The 7,214-nt window shown below is 46.4% G+C and overlaps 1 pseudogene; it reads right to left on the bottom strand.

Annotated features, from left to right (window-relative positions):
* Positions 1-6,631, bottom strand: part of LOC112547981 — an 11,013-nt pseudogene extending 4,382 nt beyond the window's left edge.
* Between the last annotated feature and the right edge of the window lie 583 nt (positions 6,632-7,214).

The raw sequence follows: 7,214 nt of genomic DNA, 5'->3' as shown, positions 1-7,214 counted from the left end.
CCCTACAGAAATGCTTTTAACTCATGATCAAATTGCTGCTAAACCTTCTCTCTTTTTAAGTTGAATAGATAGAGCTTCTTTAGTCTCTCACACTGAAGAAAGGTTTCTAGACCTAAGTTCAATCTCATATTTCTTTTATGAACCTTTTTTAGTTTATCAGCATTACATTTAGTGTGGACGTGAAAACTGGATATAGCATCCAGCAGTGAGCTCACTAATGCCATAGACAGTGGTAATAGTGCTTTTGTACTTGTCATCTACATTCCAGTGCAGCCAAAGATTTGAATACCCTTCTTAAATGATGATTCCTAAGGTAACGTATTACTTCATGTGAAGTCCATGATTTTATGCACATGCTTAAGTTTGCAAGATGTGGGCCTACATAGACTACATGCATCACAGGCAACAACTAGTTTTTAAGGACATAATACACATGATGGGCTGGAGTAAAAGAAACTATTTTTTAAGATAGAGATTAGGAAAAGGCACTCAGTCCTGCTCCCTTTGAAACCAGGGGAAAAATACCCCTTGACTTTAGGGATAGCAAGAGTGGAGCCAAGCATCTTAAGAGGTAGAGCAACTGCTCTGGGGAACAGACTCCACTGGATGGCTAGAGACAACGTCTGTGTAGAGATTATAGAGCAGATATTTGAACTGAATGAAATAGTGAAGAGCCTGCAAAATGCAAGGGGTTAGCTGGGGGACCCAAGAGACCTTTTGTGGACCACTTCCTGGGGTTCTGTTACCAAAGGTTTTACAAGATATTTACCTCACATGTGTATAAAGAGTCTCCTGTATCCTAGGCCTTGCACATGTCAGCATAAATCCCTGGAAACAAAAACACATGCACAGTTAGCTCACCAGGCACTCATTTCCACTTTCATGACTGATGTTTTTAGATGTTTTAGCATCACTGCAAAGTATTGTCCTGAAAGTTTTTGTTCTAATGGGCCTGTCTCTGCTGCATTGTACTCCAGCAGGGACTGCTGCAGTGAGGGACACTATGCCTGCTTCTTTGCACACTGCCTTCCCAAACTGATACAATGTAACCACCCATTGGTGTGGTGCTGGCTGGATCCAGTCAGCTCTAGCTCTTGGGTGAGCCTACCATTCACACAGACCACCTGACTTGCATTTCAGGGGAGGGACAGTGTAGGTAGAGTACATGCTGCCTTCCTCATTGTGGTGATCCCTGGTGCAGTACTGAAGCACACAGGCATGAACAATGCATTGGAAGAACCAGTGCATGCTCTCTTTTTTCTGGAGGAGGTTTGGCTGTGTTTTGATGCGTTTTGGTGCCAACTCTGGGGCATGTTTGTATAGTGCTGGGTGCATGAAAGTAAGGGCCCCATTGTGCTGTCCTAACAGCAATCTGCACAGTAATCCATAAGAAAGAGCCGGTGTTTCAAAACTCACAGATTAAGTACAGCGTTGAATTCATTTTGCGGGCTGTTAGTGGAGTCTCTCTTTATGGAAGTTTGTGCAGGGAATTGCCAGACCAGAATGAAAACCATGTGGCAGGTGTGAAGAGCTTCCCTTTAAAACTTGACTTCCTTTGCCAGAAAAAGTCTGTTTTGGAGAAATAGCATAACTATTCTCTAGAATACTGTATTTTTGAGACAGTCTTTCACCATCCAAATGATAGCTGAGATTAAAGGAATGGAAGAATTAAATACATTATAGATGGTGATAAAGACATTAAGGGAAATAAAACCCTAAAAAAGTGCAAATCTCATACATTCACTTGCTCTCTGTGCTTCCAGTGCTGGTGGGGGCGTTCTTCAACATTCTCACTACAAACAAAAGGAAACAGTCATTTGAATTTAGAGACAAACAAGAGTAAAGGGTCATAACATTAGCATTTCAGTAGTATTTTTCATCTTTGTTTCTTGTTCTCCATGCTATTTTGTGTCAAGTTCATTGTCAGTGCTTTAAAAACAATGAAAAATCACTGATAGTGCTTTACCAATTCTTGACCCATCCAGCTGCTCTGAGGTGAGTGCATTGTCCAGCTGAAATACTACATGGCTGGGAATCTAGTCTGGAAATCTGCCTCTGATTCTGCCAGTAGTTTATTGGATAGCCTTGGGTAACACACTTCATCTCATTTCTCTCTCTGGAATGGACTTTTAGGGCCAGTCCTATGTACTGCTCACATGTGTAATTACATTGCTTCCCCACATGCAGTTTGGGATTCTACTTCCCAATGGTGGAATAGGACTCCCTTATTGGCTGAAATGGCTACATAACACAGGGGTTGCTTCTTTACATTTTGAAGCAGGATAAAACCTTGAACCACCTCATATCCCCACTTACCCCTCTGTTTTGGCTGCCAAGGGGACAAGCTTTGAGAGGAGAGATGGGGAAAGCTCTTGGCAAGGCCTAGTTTACAATCCAGTGGTTAGAGCACTGTTGGTAAGAGATTATACAGATTCAAATTGTTTCTGTGTAAGCAGGACCTAGGACCCATATCTGCTGCTTCCTGGGACAAGTAAGTGTACCGATTAATATCCTTCTTTTAAGCAGGGGCTGACAGTCCTCAGGCTTGCTGTCTGTCATAGCTGTATCACAGTCAGAAGCTGAGAAACCAAAGATGTGATCTGCTGTGGCCTGCATGGCAGGCCCAGTATTGCTCCAATGACACTGCTGCTAGTGATGCCCTTGTGTGCTAGGACAGATGCACCCAGGAAGGTCTCCCCTTCTGACAGCTGGAAACATTCACTGCTTCCAACTAAACAGTTGGAGGCTGTTGAAAATATTGGAGGGCCGTGACCGGCCCGCAGCCTCGCAGGTCTTTAGAAGTCAGACTTTTGGGCAGAGCCTGCCTTCAGGTCCTCAAAAGCCTTATGGAGGGAGAAAGCATCGAGGTCCTCTGTCTGCAGCCCAGCAGCAAGGCAGGATTGCATATGTGTGGCCTGGTTTTCCAGCTCGGGGCAGCCTGTATGGACTGTTTCCCTAGTGCAGTGGTTCTCAACCTTTTTAGGCTCAAGGCACCCCTTGGAAAATGCAAGCTTTTAGTCTTCACTTGTTTGAGGACAGAAAAATATTAGAGCATTTATTTTGTTGCAAAGAACTTCGAAGGACCACAATAGGCCAGCATGGTTTTAAACACTCTGGATTTCTATTGGAAATCTCTGGGGTTCTCTTGTGAATTGTATTTTCACTCCTACAAGTGCTAATGTTGTCTGGCACCTTGAGGCACCCCTGAAAGGAGCTCAAGACACCCCACAGTGCTGTGGCGCCCAGTTTGAGAATTTTATCCTAGTGGATTCTGGATGTGCAGCAGGTGTAGCTGAGAGAGATGCCCTTGCTCTAATGCCCTTATGCTGAACATGTCCTCCCATAAGCTATGGTTGTGTAGATTGATCTGGGGATGGGAAGGAAGCATGTATCATGGTGGCAGAGTAAATAAGCCTTGTATGGAAGCTCAGAGTCTCTGGCACAGTCTGGTCCCACTGTGTTGCAACAGTGAAGAAGTCTGATTACAAGTAACAGAGAGTTGGACAGAGCCCTGTGCACCTTCATGCTGAACCTAGTCTAACGTAGGGACAGCTCTGTCTAGAGACTCCAGATGATTCCACTCCACCACAGCTCCCATTGTTGCTGTACCAACAGAAAAGTTACCTGAATTGTTCTCTGCCCATGGATGTAGCCAATGGGCTCCCCAAATACAGAGAGAATTCATCTTCAATGGCCTCCTCTATGTGCTGCTGCTGCAGCTCCTCCACTGTTGTTCTGGTTCAAGCTTTTCCTCCATCATCTCCTCTCCCTCCTCAGTGTGGAGGGCTGCCAGTTGTGCAGGGAGGTCCATCTTGGGTTGGACAGCTTTCAGTATTTTTCTAGTTGCATTGTTCAGCAACAAAGTCTTTCCTACATCCAAATCTGCAATGGGAAAGAGGGAAGAAAATGTTGGCAAAAGATTTGCTGCTAGTTTTCCTGTGGTAAGAGGAACGATTTTACTAAGATCTGATGATAAACTGTGTTGGTTATCCAGAGGCTCAGTAGCATCTCTCTGTGTATTTTCAACAATGTTCTCAGTTTCAGCGCAGTGGTGAAGTGGTAATTCTCTAGAAGAAGAGTTCTGCAGTGGATTCCCAGAAATCTTTTGGAAGACCAAGTCACAAATGCTATCCTGAGCCATATAGGTTTTCTGAAGGGACCAGTTTGTTCATTGGTTCATCACATACTTCTCTCAAAAAAGCATCAGCATTAATGCTGGTTGGTGACTGCAAGGGCTGAGGCTCAATTGCATAAGTTGGTAGGGGCTTGCTGCAAGCTCCCTGCACTGCCTTATATAGTACTTCCTCTTCTGGAAATATCTTATTGCGTGATGAAAAAGATTTTGTGCAAGCTGCCTGACAATCTGGGGTACAGTTACTGTGGAGTGGACTGCCGTTGTCTTGATTAAAGTGTCCAGCAAGGATGTAAAACATTTGAGCCCCAGAGCTTCTGTATAATAACTTAGGTTCCTGAGGCCCTCTGATGTGGGTAATACAAGTTCAGGGACTTGAAGCTGCCTTGTCATTTGCCTTCCCCTTTGTACTTGTTGCTCAGAATCTAGCAGTCTTCCCTGGACATTGCTCAGTGAATAGAATCTTCTAGCCATACCTGTTTTAGGGCTATCTTGTTTCAAGTCAGAAGAAATATGTTCCCTAAGGAGATGGTTTTGTAATTTGTCATCTTTTCTTTGTGATTCATATTTCAAGTAAGTTTAGCTATGAAGAAACTTCTCAGCTTTGATGTTCTTTATGGGATGCTCAAGCAGATCTCCCGTGCACGTGCTCTGCCTGCTCAAACTAGCAATATTGTCAGCCTGATGAGGAGGTACAGCCTCTAAAAGATTTTCTTTCCAAAACTCTCTGCCTAGAGGCAGTGGCCTGCTCCTTGTTTCAGACAAGCCAGGTGACTGTTGGAAAAATGGTGGGGCTGGTTCTCCTCTACTCCCTTCCTTCACACATTCTTGTAATCTTCTGGCTGTTCTATTTCTGTCTGTGAAGACCAGGGATCCTGGTTTTCCCTCATCAAAAATGGCAAATTCTCTGATAAAACCCCCCAAATCCATGATTAAAATAAAAGGCCCCCCACAGTCTCCTAACACCCCTCCCCAGACCTACTTGTGCGCCTCACTCACCCCACAACTGCCCACCAGCCCTGCTTGTGCCCCTTATTCCCCCTCTGCCCCCCACACACACAGATACAAACACGCAGGCACAGAAACACACTTGCAGGCAAAGGCACAAACAGACACCCACACACCCCAGCAGGTAAATGTGTGTGGGGGGAAGGGGCAGGGTGGGGGAAAGGAAAGGGGCTGAGGGAGCCAGATTGAGAATGGGGGGTGGGGAAGGAGGTAGAGTGGCAGACTCTCTAATGAGGTCACTGTCTCTCTTGCCCAGTGCCTCCCTCTTTCTCCCTCCCCCCCTCATCTCCCCCGCCTTCTTCCCCACCCTCCTGCTTTTTCTCCCCCCCACCTCTCTCCCATGGGTGACTGGTGCACAACTTGGGCCAAACCTGAGAGTTTCTGGGGGTGGCACCTGTGGGTCAGGAGGGATGGAGAAATAAGAGAGGTGGCCCTGGGACCAGAACTAGGAATCAGATCCTCCTTCACCTGTATGAGCTTCAGGCAGAGAGACCTGCCACCATGAGGTTTGTTTAGGTCTGAGCATCTGACCTGGGGTTCTGGAACTGGCCCTGCTGGTCCAGACTGGACCAAACTTAACTGGTCTGCCTACTCCCAGGAGCAGAGCTGCGGGGGGCAAAGGAGCGTTGCCCCTCTTTGGGCTGCACATGCGCCACCTGGCTGGACGGGGGGGTGTGGCTTGCATGTGACAGCCACCACCACACCATGCTGCCGCTGCCATGCACCTGCTCTGCTTTCCTGCGGTTGGTTGTACATGTGGTTCCACAGGCAAGTGATATGGCAGCACCAAGGCAGTGCCAGTGGTAGCCCTGCCCTCCACCAGTGCCTCTCTGTGGGCCGCACACGTGCTGCCCAGATGAATGGGGGGGGGGGCTTGCACACGGCAGCCACCTCCACCCCTTACCACTGCTATTGCGCCACTTGCCTGCAGAGCCATATGCTCTGCTCCTGGGAGTGGGAACAGAGACACACTTCCCTCTCCCCCATTCTTGATCTGGCTCAGTCCCGAGCCAGCTTCCTTCCCAGCTCTGTCCTGCAGCCCCCAAGCCCCACTTATCTTAAGCTCCAGGAATGAACAATGAGCCTGATCCAAGCCTTGGATGACTGTGAACCTCAGCCCCCTCCACCTTCCCCCTGTCCCTCCCCCTCCAGACAGGGTTGAGAGTTTCCCTGCCCTTTTTTTAAATTAGCTCTTGCAGGCTGGAACTCTTCCTGCCTGGAGAGCTCTTCACAAAACCAGGAAATCCATGGGTTTCTCTGCTAAAAGGTAAAATCCATTTTTTCTCTGATAAAAAAGGGAAATCTGTGTTTTTTTTTCCTCTGTTTTTCATTGGGAAATGGAAAACCCAGATCCCTGGTGAAGACAAACCTGGTGGCATTGGCCTCCTCATCTCTCTTGTCTCTCTCTTTATATTATATTACTGCTGGATATGTGATGTCTGTTACCTCAGCCACATGCCACGTCATTATATTTGTAATTTCATCAGTCATTTCTTTGCTCTTGTTTTTCTGTAACAGAAACAAATGAGAGGGGATAATTGGTGTGTTAATTCCTTCATTCTCCCTTCTTTACATGGCAACAGCTGTCTACTGGGTGTGAGTCAAACTTTTAGGATAAACAATAACAGCCCCCATGAAAAGTGACATGTATCATCAGTGCCTTAAGATAGGGTGGGATATAAATCGAACAGAATAAATATAGGAAATCAAGAAACAGCCAGTTCAGGAAAGGTCAATCAAGGACAAACTAGGATCAATTTGTTTTTCAAGTTTGTTTCTGAAGGGCTGACATGCAGTCTGAAGACCATGGAAGACAATTCTGACCATCTTGAAGGGAGGTTTGTCACTGATTTTCATCAGGGCCAGGATTACCCCACATGAGCCTAGTCATGACCTAATTTTGCCAGTTTACCCTATTACAAGTGTCGGGGGACTAGGAGTTGGATACACCTCTGGGCGCACACTGTGTAATGGACCCTGTATCCAGAGACTCTGCCACATGCTGAGTGAGAAACAACAGCAAATCTCACTTCCATGTTCCATATTTGAACAGGTGCTGAGGCTCAACATTGTG

The sequence above is a fragment of the Alligator sinensis genome, unplaced genomic scaffold (genome assembly GCF_000455745.1).
Source record: "Alligator sinensis unplaced genomic scaffold, ASM45574v1 scaffold671_1, whole genome shotgun sequence".
Classification (NCBI taxonomy): Eukaryota; Metazoa; Chordata; order Crocodylia; family Alligatoridae; genus Alligator; species Alligator sinensis.
Note: the sequence above shows the minus strand (reverse complement) of the source record. Positions and strands in the feature narration are given on the sequence as shown.